At 44.4% G+C, this 14,847-nt stretch overlaps 1 protein-coding gene across 3 annotated transcripts in view; it reads right to left on the bottom strand.

Moving 5' to 3' along the window:
* Positions 1-14,847, bottom strand: part of LOC138201055 (G-protein coupled receptor 22) — a 26,376-nt gene extending 11,529 nt beyond the window's left edge. Inside the window, exon 1 of one of the 3 annotated variants that reach the window (XM_069154173.1) lies at positions 14,703-14,847. The gene's annotated coding sequence lies outside the window, so the exon portion shown is untranslated. Of the gene's footprint in view, positions 1-5,474; positions 5,883-13,119; positions 13,193-14,702 lie in introns of those variants that run through there. The other 2 variants (XM_069154183.1, XM_069154165.1) reach the window with 2 other exon arrangements.

Raw genomic sequence — 14,847 nt, 5'->3', positions numbered from 1 at the left:
TCACACCCGAGGGAGTGGAATTGTCTTGTGAACAAACAAAGTTTCTTTTAAATGTAATGTTTCTTACAAAAACACAATGTGTGTATCAGATGCAGTATGCCACGTGTATTTTCCAGCACTTGTTGGATCATTGCTGTGTTTCTTTTTGGATTTAGAGTTTCTAGATCAGTGGAAAGGTGTGAAAACATTTGCAAGGACATGTATGACGACGGCCTCATAGTTGGCCACGAGCACCTCTCATAAAAACACAGATGAATAGCACTACTATGGAGAATGCCATAATGAGGAAAATATGTGTAAAACGAATTGCTTTGAGAATCGAGCTCAAACTTCAAACAGCTCTGACAGCTCGCTTGACCAATCCTTGAGTTGACCAATCAAAGAAAAGTGTGCTTTTAGGAGTGAGGGCCTTAAAGAGACAGGAGCTAATACGGTTAGTTTCAGACCAAGGATGAACTGACGAGCTGCATAAAGGGCGATAACGAGATAAATAAAGATCGTTTTGAACTGTGAATTATGCAAAGCTGCTCTAGTAGAGTCCAGTAATGAAATAAAAAAAGACTAAACATTTGCATAATAGGTCTTCTTTAACAAGGCAACCCAGTGAAACTGTGAATGCCAAAGTGATATGGACAAAAAAACAAAAAAAAAATCAATTTAATCAGGCAAACTTCGTGGTGCTCACCTTCAGATTAAATTTAATCAGATGAGATCAGCGCCTATGAATGATTGAGCTGAAGAGAACTGAAGATAAAGAGGTCCAACAATGGAACAAAAAATATATTTGAGGACAAAAGAATAAGAGCAGTCGAGTAAATGGAAGAGATGAAAAGAAAAACAGGAACAGTGACGTCTAAACCAGGTTAAAATGATTACGCTATTTCCCTCTTGAGGGCAATTAGAGCTCAATTAATGCCATTTATCTCCTGCAGACAGGACTTCACTCGCCAAGAGGGGAGAGCATCACTGCAGGCGTCAACACTGTCACACCACAACGACAGACAGACACCTAACCTGAGGGACGAAACACCAACACACAGATTTACATGCATTTACACAAACCAAAAATCTCTGGGATTCATTTCCTTTTGCCATATGTGGAGGTTTTAAGATAAACCACGAGGAGGGGAAAAGTAAACGAGACACATGATGTTGTTTTCACGCACACTTTACGTCTGCCAGTTTACAGCCAATGCAGCAAATGTGTGAGCAGCATGAAAATGTACATGTGTAAATATATTAAAATCATATGCCAATAGGACTACGGCTGGTCATCATTCAGAAATAGTGATACCAGCAGTGAAACCTTCACGTTGATATAGATTACTGAATGATTATTTTTTTGGAAACCAATTCAATGAATCCATATTAAGAAAAAAGAACATTTAAATTACAGTACAAATCTTAAGTTTTCATGCAGTTTAGAGGGGGCGAGTGTAACCCACATTATTTCCAGTTCAGTCGTATTTATAACACGCCAAATCACAACGCAAGTTATTTCAGGGGATTTAACATTGCAAAGTTCTTACAACAGAACTTTACAACATTATACAACGGAACACAACAATTCAACAATTCCAGCGACTGGAGGAAAAACTCCCTTTTAAAATAAAGAAAAACCTCCAACAGAAGCAGACTCAGAGGTGGGCGGTCATCTGCCTCCACCAGTTGGGGTGAGGGGAGAGCAGAGACAGAAAAGACCAGCATAGCATGTAGGGCAATGAGCTCTTGAATTTGAATTGGATTTCATGCAGTTTAGAGGGGGAGAGTGTAATCCACATTATTTTCTGATCCAATTAACACGTTCCTCTCACATGCAAACTATCACTAGACGTTACAATTTACCGATGTTCCCTAAATGCCTCACAGATCCCCAGGTACTGCAGCTCATGCCACTCAGACAGGTGTGGGGCCAGATATTATTTTGAAAACAGTGAAAAAAGGCTTTTGAATGTAAGATTTACTGACTAAAGTGAGGTGATTTTCTTTTCTTTGGGCTGCTCACCCACGTCGAGGCTTCGAACGGTGATTGCTGTGGCTCACTGTCAGTGACGAGATTCACTTCTGTGTAAATGTAGCAAAGCGTTTGTGTTTTAAAATTAAAATGTAATTTTGTAGATCCGGCCCAGATTTCAAAATCAGGCACGTTTTCTTTCACCTGCATCGTTCTCTCTTCTCTTGAAAGTCCTTTTTGTCATGATCCACTCTGCTCTAAATAATGTACTGTTCCTTGCCCTCTCTATTTGCTCTTCATTTTGCTTTCACTATCATCCCACGTCATCTTTTTCCTCCAAGTACAGCTGAGATGAGCTTCACCTGTTTCCCTGCACTTAAGGAACACTGTTGTTGGGTATCAAGGGAATCAGTGTCTTTGTAGTTTCACACAGCGGATGTTGGTGCACTGAAAAGAAGCGCCCTCAGTAATCAATACATCTACGGGCGAGGCAGTTTCTGGTATTTATTAAGTTTTCACTTGTCTCTGTTTCACTATATCCGGGGCGGATTTTTATTTTGAACATTTAATGATTTTATGCTGGAACATCAAAAACTCACACGGGGGTTTAATCATTTGTTTCTGTTGCTCGGGTCAACCAGGCCAATTAAAACGGATGTGGCCGATCGAGTCAAAATATTGTGCGAATTAGGAAAATACAAATATAGACACTGTTTAATTCCCCTTTTGCTCTTAAATACAGCGACTACAAAGCCACATCCTTTACAGCAGTAAATGAGACGGTTTGTGACCGCAGAGTGACTCCAGACTTATAAACAGAAAACAGTCAGAGAATTTGAACTGTCAACGGTTATTTGTAATAGTCAAGATGCTGATATTTCTACTATATAAAAAAAAAAATCTTTAAACAAATGCATTTTGTTCAAAACATGCAAAACATACAGAACCTTTCCAGACACTTTTTAAGTGTATTAAGCGAAGCCCTTGCATAAACTTTGCATGCTTTTCTAACGCGCGTGCTGTCCTACAATGCCTCCAACAAGCCTCCAACCATTTGCCCCTCAGCGAGCGTAAATACGTCTCCTCAGTCAGCACGTCAGATCAGAGGTGCAAGACTCCGTTTCTCATTGTGCTACAACCAAATTTGACAGTTTCCCTCAGCTACGCTGCAGCATCCAGCAGGAGAACGACACGTTTGGTGGAATATTTGCCCACCAGAAGCATCAAAGCTTCTCTATAAATAAAACTCCAACACACAATGACCCATAAGCAAAGCAAACACGCAAGCTGCCACCCTGAGAGTGAATTGTAATGGGAAAACATTGGAACAATTGTCCCTTTGGGATTCATGCCAGAGGATTGTAAACAGGAAAGAGATAGAAGCACACGTCTCAAACAGGCACACGCGTGCACAAAACACAGGTATGATTGAACTCAGCTTTTAATCATGTTTGTAGCGAGTCTCATCAAAAAGTCCTCGTGTGCCACTTGATATCGTGACAGGCAGCGCTTTTTACCTGACGACAGATAATATCAGGAATCTCTGTCTGTCTGTTTGGCCTTCGCATATCTCGACAACCGTTCGACCCATCTGCTCTAAACTTGGTGGGTGTATTGTCGGGGACCAGACGGAGTGTACTGGCGAATCTGGTGCGATTTGGACACGCGACAGGTTTAATATCAATAAACTTGAATAAAAAAGCGAATGTTGTTCTGTGCAGCAGCGGGAGCGGAGTCGCCGCTGCAACCGCAGTTCCAGAGTCAAGCGTGTCTTCAGCAGCGAGCTGTTCTCAAGAAACAGGGTTCTCCTTACTATTATGGCACCTGGGCATCGATTTCAAGTGCTTCTTCGCAGCTTCTAAGCCGAATGAAGACAAAAAACTTCTCTGATTGGCGAAGAAGAGAGCCCAAGAGTGTGTGGAAAAAAAAAAAAAAGTGGTCCCAATAACAAGATGATGTCCTCTGGGTTATACAGCTACTTTAGAAAGTCCCCAGTCAACTGTTTACTAATTACATAACCAGACTTGCTAAGAAATAAGACTGCATCAGAGTTTGGAGTAAAATTGTATTAGTTGATACGTTTTTCAGGGCATATACTGCGTAGAGCTCGGTGTTACAAGTTCATACAATGAATTTGAGAACTCAAAGTAATTGAAAGTAGAATGCAATGTTTGAATTGCTTTATTAAATCCAATGCAATAATGCCAGAGAATTTAATAAGTGTTGCTGGGACACATGATTCATAAGTATTACGAGGGAATGCGAAAGCTAAGTGAGTAATATTAAAGTCTTCAAAGACTTTTGATGAATAAAAGGATGGCTGCCACATGGTAGAAATATCAGAACACTGCTGCAGATCCCAAGAATTTGGTGGACAATTGGTAATAAAAAGCGCTTTTCCTTTGTTTGAATAATCAATGAATGCCAACAGGCAGCAGTTTGACATTTTGAACTATTAGATAATATGTTGCTGTGCTGGTGCAGAGTTGTGAGAATCCCATTAAAGAAGACCACGATGTCACATCTCATCAACGGGAGAGAACTATTCAAAGTCTTGGACACTTTTCCACTTTCAGAGATGAAGAAACTAACAAAAAAGATCATGTACAGACTCCAAAACCATCAACATGTCCTCCAGGAATACAGAAACGTACGAGTACTGTTGTGCACATTCAGTATATCATGCAGGCTCAAATTTACATAAGCAGTTAGGCAGATGAAATGCAAACGCTATTAATATATATATTTCTATTACACAATCTTTCTAAAGAAGGTAAATAAATGCAGGAGTCCTGATAAACAGCCCTTTGAAACCCCGGTCTCATGGGATGAAGACAGCTGGAGACCAACTAATAATGTGCACTGTGAAATAATTCCATCTGATTATAAGATTTAAATGTGAGAACATTAGTTTGTGAACTGAGCCGTTGCTCCTCAGATGATCAAACGAGCCGCCTTAATGTGGAGCGTGGCGCATACATGTGACTGGAGCACATCAACAATCTGAACTGTAGCTGCCTGGAAAAACGGGAGACCTGGAGGATGGAAAATACTCTCAGCTCCTTATGGATCAAAACAAACCACTAACAATCCTGTTTTTTACCGCTTAAAAATATCTTACATTTTATTTATCCTCTGGCACAAGTCTGATTTTTACAAGACAAAAACACCAAACGGCCACGAACTGCTGAATGTTTTCTGTCCCGCTCATCGGTCACTAAAATACAAAGAAGCGATAGAAATCAGCAAGTCCTGTTTCCAGGCCCCTTTTTAAGTGCTGCTCTGACTCTGAGGTGATCTGCTATTGTTGCCTCTGGTCCGCAATCAAAACAGGTTTGGTGCGTCTTAAGAGCCCCACCATTTATTCCATCCTGCAGGAGACAGAATCCACCGGAAAGCCACAATCCTTCATATTCCCTGTACATGTTAACATCAAAATCACAAGACTTTGCTATTTGCCTATAATTAAAATAAAACGAGTCTCATGAGAGAAAGTGCCACAGACAAGTGTTAAACTTACCAGTTTGCTCAGTGGGAATTCCCTTTACATCCTACTGCAGGTGTCGGTGCGCTGCGCTCCTCCAGCACTGGACTCTGATTCACTCCAGCACTCTCCAGGACAGCCGGCCGTCAGCCAAAAACGTGACCAGAATATTGTGCCTCCGTTTTGTCATAAATATTACAGCGGGAGGGGGGTGGGGTGGGGTGGTGTGTGTGTGTGTGTGTGGGAGGGGGGAGAGGGGGGGAACTCCACGGATGCAGATCCGGAGCTGAGCAGCGGCTGCTGTCCGCTCACCAATCAGCTAATATTACACTGTTCTTTTGGCGTTTTTCTCGTAATTCCCCGCGCAGCACGGCGCGCTACACCTGTCAGCTCTTATGCCACAGACTTGTCGAGCATCCCACACACGGACCGGCCGAACCATGATCATGCGCCAACCGCTCGCTGGAGCGCAGTCGCTCCATTCCAGCGACCAATACGGTGGTCTGCTAGCGGAGGGGGGAGGGGGTGGGGGTGCGGGGGGTTGTTGGAAGGGGGAGGAGACAGGGATGCGGGAGGAGGAGTGGGGGGTGCTGGGGTGTGCGTGTGTGTGAGATGGGCAGCCTTCCACAAGGACGACCTGAGATTCCTCAAGGGTGAACGTGCCCCTGTAGTCATTCAAAGACATTTCCCAATTACTTGCGTCTCTCTCCCTCTCTCAAAACACATTAGGCACACTTCACCTGATCTCCCTCACTGGAAAACGACTGAATGCAGGCTTGACTTGATAATACCCCCCCATCCACGGAGGAGCAGGCTTTTGGAGGCTCTCTGTGCTCGCTGCTGCTGCTGCACACTCGGGGCTGTACAGTGAGTCCGCTCCGCTCGTGTTAGTCTGCATCTCCATGTGGTGGAGGATGAACTGCTTGAAGAACAAATTCATGAGCTTTGAAGCCATACATATATCACCTGGGATTACCATCTCATTGTGCATTCTTCCGTCTGCTGTCAGCTGCACGAACGCTCTGTCACGAGCCGTGTGCAGGGATCAAGGTCACGACTGAATATGTGACCTTGAGCAACACAATAGATAAAGTCCCAATCACTGCAGCTCTCGTGCATCATCATGTCCGTTGCAGACGGCTGCTTCAGCACTGTGCAGGGGAGCATGTGAGCTAATGTGCAGAAGGGGATTCAGATAAAAGGTGTGGAACACCTGGAGTCCCTGAGGAGAGCCGGGCCAGCTGATGTCAGACGCTCATGAACTCCCGCTGAGGAATGTGTGCTAAAATCGGAAAACTCCACCATTGCCGTTAAAGAAAAACTGACTTTTAAATCTTCCCAGAACATTTTACACCTGCATCTGAAACTTTAATGTTTGACCCCGTATGCTAACAAGCAGATGGTGGAATAATTTCTGTTTAACCTTGAACACAGAAACATTTAAAAACTGAATCAAATGGACGTAGACCCCCCGCAGATCCATTCAACAACCCAAATGTTTTTTTGAAACTAATCTTGACTGAAAATTATTCTTTGCTAAATCAGTGCACTCAAATTAACATGACCTGACCAGCTGCTGTGCAGCAAACTGAAGCTCCGTGTTGAAGTGAGTGTGACTGCACAGGACTCAGATTTTAGGATGACAGCTGAACGAACTGTAAAGACTTCGGGTGATTCTTCCAAACGCCTCCTGTTCTCAGTTTTATTTTGCCATCATGTTTCCTCTGCAGCTCACCTTTCTCCTCTCACTGCAACACACATTTTACAGGACATCGAGGTCACCGTGTGAGCCTGCAGCTGCATCTTTTTATTTTTTTTAACCCCACTGACAAACACAAACACTGCAGATTGCCCTTGCTACCGATCTGAGTGTCTTGTGAAAACAGTCACATACAAATGCAAAGCTAGCCAGAGATTAGGAGCATCTGCCAAACACCCACAGACCATATGCCTGTGTCACTTTGCCAAGAAGAAATAAAAACCATTTAAACGTACATACACAACACTTGAAAGCAACTAGAAATACTCATCATGTCAAAGGGACCAGAGAATACAGCAGGTTCTTATTCTGCAGCTCATACAGACAGATGGAAGCACCAACAGTTTGCACAATATGAATGAAAATCTGCTCATATTAATATTTCCAGGGTCTTCTGGCAGTTCTCTTTTGATAAATTCCTTATATATTTTCTATTTTAATGGACCCAACTTCTCCTGCATCTCCTCTGTGCACTCCATCAGCCCGTCCACTTTACTGATTTCCAATATTTCCCACAATTCCCTTCAAGAGCACCAGAAGGGGCATGAAGTTGCAGAGCACCCGGCTTCCTGTCGACAAACTCAAAACACGTGTGATTTAGTCTGCAGAGACTTTGTAGTTTATAACTCTTCTTCTGAGGATTTCCTTCTTTATTGCTGTTAAATGTCATGAAGTTTAAAAATAATTATTTTTATTCAAAGAGGTGATATAAAAAAGTGATTTTCTCTGATCTGTTAGTCCTGTGAAATTTTTGAGCAATGAGAACAACATGCTTGTGAGTTTTAGTTGTGAGTCTGTAGAGCCTGAAGTGTCTCCAGACCGAATCTACATGATGTAGGGATGTAGCCGCTGATGCAGTGACCTCCTGGTTTCAAACCCGGGGAAGACATTTTCCCTACAGCCATCAATAAAAAAAACAAATCACTTCTTCTCTCTGTGGCTTTATTTTTTATTTACAAGCTACTGAATGTAAACCATCGGCAGTGAGCTCACGTTTCCATAGCGATGGGGTAATGAAACATTTATTGGAGCGATCATATTCGCTGGTGTCTGGGTTTATTGTCGCCTCTGCGTTGTCGGATTATTGAGGACATCCCCGTGTCCTGTCTGACTGGCAGCGAGGACGTCGGTGTCTCCATCTCCGTCTCCGTCTGTCTAATAAAGCCTCGTGACCCCGGGACAACCTCTAGTAGACCGGGACACAAGTTGAGACCCGCTGGGCTTCGATGACCGGTCAGAACCACAACACGTATTTTAGAACCCTCAAAAACAGCAAAATAACTGATGTTGTTCAACAAGTAGTTCCGACCAAGAAAGTCCCTAGAAAGTATCACTCCGCCACCTCGATGGCAACATCGTAACTCTCCGCGCTGGATCAAAGACCAGCAGGCTACAATGTAATTATTCAGTTATGCTGTATTGAAGCTGAATAATATTTCATTAGATAAAAACATTCTTGTGAATTTTGGAAATGCTTCTATATTTTTTGTCAATGATTTTTTCTACTTTTGGTCTGGAGAATTTTTAGCCTGTTAGATTTGGGTTGAGTTTGAATCATTGTGTGTCTGCAGTACTAAATAATAACATGAAAGCACACCTTCTTGTGTAATATTGCTTCATTATATTGTGTTATTTATATGTCAAGCAGATTTAAATGCCAAGTTAAGGGGATTATGATATCTGTTTTAGTTGTGTAGGTTAGTTTTGCATTAGGAAAAGTTTTACCTCGATGGGACATCGTATAAAGAGTCAGAGGACTTCATTTTCTTATAAAGCGCTGCGTGTAATAGACACGCTTGTTCATAGAAGAAAAACGTGCAGTAGCTACGCTTGGTGGGAGACGAACACGTTTTGCTTCAGTGGACAGGCGTGTCTATTACACGCTTTGCCGTGATACTAGGTTGATTTAGAGCGTGTAAATGTGTGCAAAATGTCATAACAATGTATCTGAGTGAGGATGTTTCCAGGCTGTTGTCATTCTTGATTATATAATGTAAAATTAATAATATAAATTCTGCCTATTGTTATTTTTTTCCCCGTTATTGTCATGTAAAACAGACAATTATCTTCTCCTAACTTTCAAAAAGTGGACATTTTAAGATGTTACAACAGAGCTCATTATGTTGAAATGTATTGAGAATATAAATTGTGTGGAGACAGCTTGAATATGACAGAAACATGCTGTGGACACAAGCTTACAGTACAGCTGACCTTATTACAGTCAGGCAGTAAAGACGGCTCTGCTGGAGAGCCACATAAAACCGAGATGGTGCAAATTAAAATGTCACAGTGTCTCACCACGCTGCCGTGACTCAGCTACACTTCCTGCTCAAATGAAAGGCCCTCGAATTTAAGAGGGGAGATTGAACATAGACCTGAGAGGAGAGAAAGCAATAAAAACCCAGGGTGAACAAAGCAAGTTCGCATTCACTGGATTCCTGCGTGATACAGCAGAGCGGAGCGACGCTCTGTGATGCAGACGAGCGCAGAAATAAGGTGAAGAGTTGAGACAATATTCATACGAGAGAAAATTAACCATCTGATAACTGTGAAGGAGGAAGAAGCTCCTGAAAGGAAAGACTTGACAAAATGACCTTGAGCTGTGGTTTCAGTGGTGAGCCGGGGGCACACGGCAGACAGAGAGGATTATGGGTGAGGTGGAGCGACAAAGACAGACAATGGAGAGAACTGAGGAGAGAGAGAGAGGGAGCAGAACGGGGAAAGACAAAAAAAAACCCAGCAGCTATTTGATCCGAGTCCAGCCAATTACAGTCCTGCATTATGAATGAAGGGGAACAAATTTACCTTTCAGGAGGGGAAGCCGGGTGCGGGGAGGCGGCGCGCTAAAGGCCACCTCTGAAGCGGTTCTGTATGAGCTCATGGTGTCCTGCCTACGGAGGGGGTCGACTGACAGCTTGATTTACCCTCTCATTAGTGAACACAGGAAGCCGCCCCGGACCTGCACAGTGGGACGGCTATAGACTGCATACGACCACACGTCCGCGTGATCCACGGCGGCCGGGTCACTCTCGTTCAGCTGGTGTTTGGAGGAACGGTAAACTCTCATCTTCCCGAATGCTGCGTGCCCACTGTGAGTTCACTGGCAGCTGCTTTTCAAATAAGTCTAATGGGCTGTGAAATTTGTTTTTATCTTTGCACGCAATACGGTAACAGAACAATTCAGGACTGTTGAGTGTCCCCAAAGGCCGGGGGTTTGGAAAATGCATTTTCACTGAAAATTACATACAGAGCAGCCATTATAAAAATGCTCAGATCCAGAATTTACATAATGCTTGAGTTAAGAAATGAAACCCTTGAAGAGCGGTCACACAGCAGGTTTCAGAAAGAGGTTAAACATGCCTCCCCCTCCTCTGAGTGGATGGTATTTTAGTCTGGCGTGCGCCGGTCGACACACAGGTGTCTGCATGACTACGCTTTCACCTGTGCTCCCGCAGTCAAATTCACTTAAGACTTGTGTGCTCTGATCGAACCGCAAAGGGACTGTGTGATGGATGGGAGACGAGCCGTGCACTGACCTGTCACTTCAGCCCTTCCTCTGCGCTCTGCTCTCCCTCTGCAGCATCTCACATCCACGCTGCTGTCTTCATCTCCTGTTCCTCATCCATGTGTACGACCTGTCACCCCCCCCCCCCCCCGCAGCCTCACCTGCATGTTTAAGCCTGATAATGGCTTTTGATCGTCATCTCCATCATCTCATACAAGCTGCGGCCACTAAACTATCTATGTTTGCCTCTTTTTTTTTTCTTTGCACCGGCGCCTCAGGGTGGCGTTTGATTCGGAGTGAAGATATTACTTGAAGCCTGCCAGATATAATGTGCGAACAGGAGCGAAGGAGCCCCGGAGCCCAGTAATCCAAACTGATACATCCTCTCAGACGGCTCCTGTAGATCCGTCCACACACACCGGGAAGAAAACATCTCCTCTCTCACCTGACGAGTCCTCCTCCACCTCCAGATTCTCTGCATCTGGAAGCTTTACTTTAGACAAACCTCGATGCATCAATAGGTAATTACTTAGAGAAGCTGTACGTGAGGTCGATTAGAGGCAGAGACCGGAAAAGTCATCCAGGTAACGATCCCACGGGTCCGAAGCAACAGCACGATTTGAGTGATTAAAGGGCTGCAGAACTAAATAACTGTTAGGATGTAGAGGTGAGGGGGAACGAGCAAAAGCTGCAGGACCCAAAATAAACCTGCAGGTGTGAGCTGCAGGAGGATCACAGCGACAGCGACGTCTGGCAGCTCGAGTCCTGAGGGGGGTCAGAGGTCAAACACACTGCGCCCACAAGCTGAGAGACCCGGCTGACAGCGCCGGTGACACAGACTCACCGAGGCGGGGAACGCTTGTGAAATTACAGGACGGTTTCACAGTTTGTTTAAGATGCCGTGAGGTGAACGCAGCGTTACAGTGTTTTAAAACACACCTTAAAGAAAAACAGTGATGGCTCGGGTTAAAAAAGGTTGCAACGGCTATAATTAGTCACTAAATAAACGCAGCGCCTGTCCTGAGTGACTCAAATCAAACACACTCATTGTGTTCCGTGCTAGCAGCAACACGCTGAACACTACAATCTTCACCGTGAACCCTCCAGCTGCGACTTCACTTGTGAATTTTTACCTTCAGTGAAGCGTGCACGATCGTTCTGCTGCAAAACTTTAACTCCACTACGAGTCTGTCTCACTGCGCTCCCCAAAGTTTCAGAGATGCTGAACGGACTGGTTTCTATTTTGCACAGAGGAAGTCTGACAGAATGAAGTTCAGACACATTCAGGAGAGGACCATCTAACTTTTAAAAGTAAATATGTTTATTTCTGTTTCCCCATCGCTGCTCCGGATCTTTGAAAGCTTCCTGAAACTCCGACTGGAGCCTCGAACAATTTGTTGCACTGAAAACTGGACATTTTTTGATGTTTGTGTCTGACTCAAATAAAAACGTATAGCCAGAGGGTTCATGCTGCAGGAACAAACTGAGTCCATCTCGCCGTGCTGCCACGCCACATTATCGGGGGATAGGTCTGGGTGTTGCACCGGTTCCAAATAAACAGGTGCCAAGTGCCCTGCAGGATCTCATCTTATTGCCATCTCCCCAACTGTCCAAATAACTAACAATTTCCAGCACTCTCTGCTTCCTAGTCAGCTGCAAAATTATAGATGACAGATTTGCTTGGAGTCAAGAGAGGGAAGTGGATCACTGGAGGGGGGGAAGATTGAAGGGGAGGGGCGAGAGAGGAGCGGATAGAAAAAACCTTCTGAGGCCGCCGGTGGTTTGAAGATAAACTGAGATGGAGAACGGAGCTTCTGAATGACAGCGAGCAGAGATGAGAAATGACATATTCTAATCTAGGCTCAAACACCCGAGGTATCCCACGAGAGCCTTCTGATAATGCTGAGGCATCGTGACACTCAGGTGGCCTCTGCTCATCACCGCCATAATGAAGAGAATATGCTAATAGCTGACTCATCTGCTGGAGGCAAAATTAAAGAAAGTAAACAACACTTTGGCTGCTGTGTGTTTGTGTGGAGGAAGACGGACAGGAGAGGAGACAACGTGAGAAAGATTCAGCTGTACATTATCACTCGCTCCATTCAAAATCTCAAATGAAACACAGCTGATCCTGTTTGACCTTTACTTTACAATTTTAAAGGTCTTTTTTAGTGGCTTGAAACACATCATTCAGCACAAATCAGCCATGCATAAAAATCTGGACTTAAAACATGAGCGGAGCAGCGATAAGATCGTGTGCAGCACCCCATTTCTAATTGATACCGCACTCTGTGTGAAAAAGAAAAGTTGTCAGTGCAGCCAGGAGCACGGAGAGATTAACCCAAACGCTCAGATCAATAGGCTGAATAAACGCTGACACCTGCACAACTGTGAGAGCCCTTGAGTGAAAGACTTACCGGACAGAGAAAGAACTTCTGATGTCAACAAGCCTCAGCAGATGAAGTGGATAACACAGAGGGGGAAGGGAGGGGGAGGAGGGGGCTGCAGGAAAACAGCACACACAGGCTTTACAGTAATCCCACAAGTGCATGCTTTGTGTATTTATTTGTGTTTCATTTCTCTCCTGACACTCCTGGATGGATGAGCAGCGGGCCGGCGAGGAGGACGGATATAAAGATATAAGGGATGTGTATCATATGCTAATACGACTGAGAGGGTAAAAAGTGAGATTGAGCACATATCTGGCATGTTTCATTGCTATAGCAACAGCCTTTGTACTTGTGGAGGGAAGTGGGTGGCAGAAAAGAGCGAGAGTGAGAGGAGTGATGGAGAGAGAGAAGAGAGAGGGAGGAAGACTTTGGCTGTGTTTCTCTCTCTCTCTCTTGGCGAGGTTTCTACCCATGCAGCTTCCTGCCAGCCCCGGACCCTCGGGCTTCAAACACAAGGTCACCGAAGAGGAAAAATGAACAACTCCTAAATGTGTTTCTGCATACTTCTCCTGTCCAAGAGATGATGGGAGAGCAGTTGAGGCTCACGCAAGACAGGGGGCGCCACCGGCGTCCTCCAGAAGCACCAGCAGGAGGCTCATGGAGGATCAGGAAATACCCTTGAAGGGTCACGGATTAAAAACCCCAAAACAAGACAGCCATTCAATCCTTACTGGGTTTCATTTGCAGGAACAATCGTCCCCAAAAAATACTTCTCGACACACTCGAACAATTCATACGAACGGACTGCATAATATTTTACATGCGAAGCCTCGTAATCACAATAAAACTCCGTCTTTGAGTTTTTATTTGAGTTTTTTGCTGCTGTTTTGGTTGAAATGACGTCACAGTGGAGCACGTAGAACGCAGCAGGCACTTCGTTCATATCACAATACAGTTCAGTAGTATCCAGCGTTCACACACACATTAGCGTAAATCTGTGAAGGACAACCTTGAGTCATGAAATCAGAGTGTGTGTGTGTGTGTGTGTGTGTGTGTGTGTGTGTGTGTGTGTGTGTGTGTGTGTGTGTGTGTGTTTGTGTTCACAGAGAGCCCTCAGGACCCTTAAAGGTAGCATAGTGAATATGAAATTAGTTGAGGTTATTAAAGCTCCCCCTTGTCTCATAAGGCCCCCCCCCCCCCCCCCACACACACACACCCCCACCACCCCCACCCCTCTTAGACACAGACACGCAGCGGCCGTCTTCACATGTCCCTTCAAAGACTTGTGAGGCGGCTCTAAAGGCTTCGCTGCCTCGTGTACGACTGGTGAAATCAGTGATGGCTGCTATTATTAGGACATGTGAAATGTATCTGGAGCACACGACTCATGATGAAATACATGTGTGTGTGTGTGTGTGTGTTTGTGTGAGCAGTGAAATCCACACACACACACACACACACACACACACACACACACACACACACACACAGAGAAACCCACTGAGGAAACTAAACATAAAGTAGACAAGAGAAATTGAGCAGATTGAAGGGAAAGCAAGGAAGCAGGACTTTTTATAGCAGAAATACAGCGTGACATAAAAACCACCCACCTGATGTTGCGCTGGTCCACCTCGTGCCTCCTAAACAGATCCGCACTATGGAGACATGGACGCCAAAAAAAAACTTGAGTGACTCCTGTGTTATCAGATTCAAGACTTTATTGTCATAAGTGTAAATTCTTACTCTGAAATCCTT

Source organism: Embiotoca jacksoni, unplaced genomic scaffold (assembly GCF_022577435.1).
Source record: "Embiotoca jacksoni isolate LCO1_2020_lvr unplaced genomic scaffold, fEmbJac1.0.p SCAF_1, whole genome shotgun sequence".
In the NCBI taxonomy this organism is placed as follows: Eukaryota; Metazoa; Chordata; class Actinopteri; family Embiotocidae; genus Embiotoca; species Embiotoca jacksoni.
This window is presented reverse-complemented; position numbering and strand designations above follow the sequence as displayed.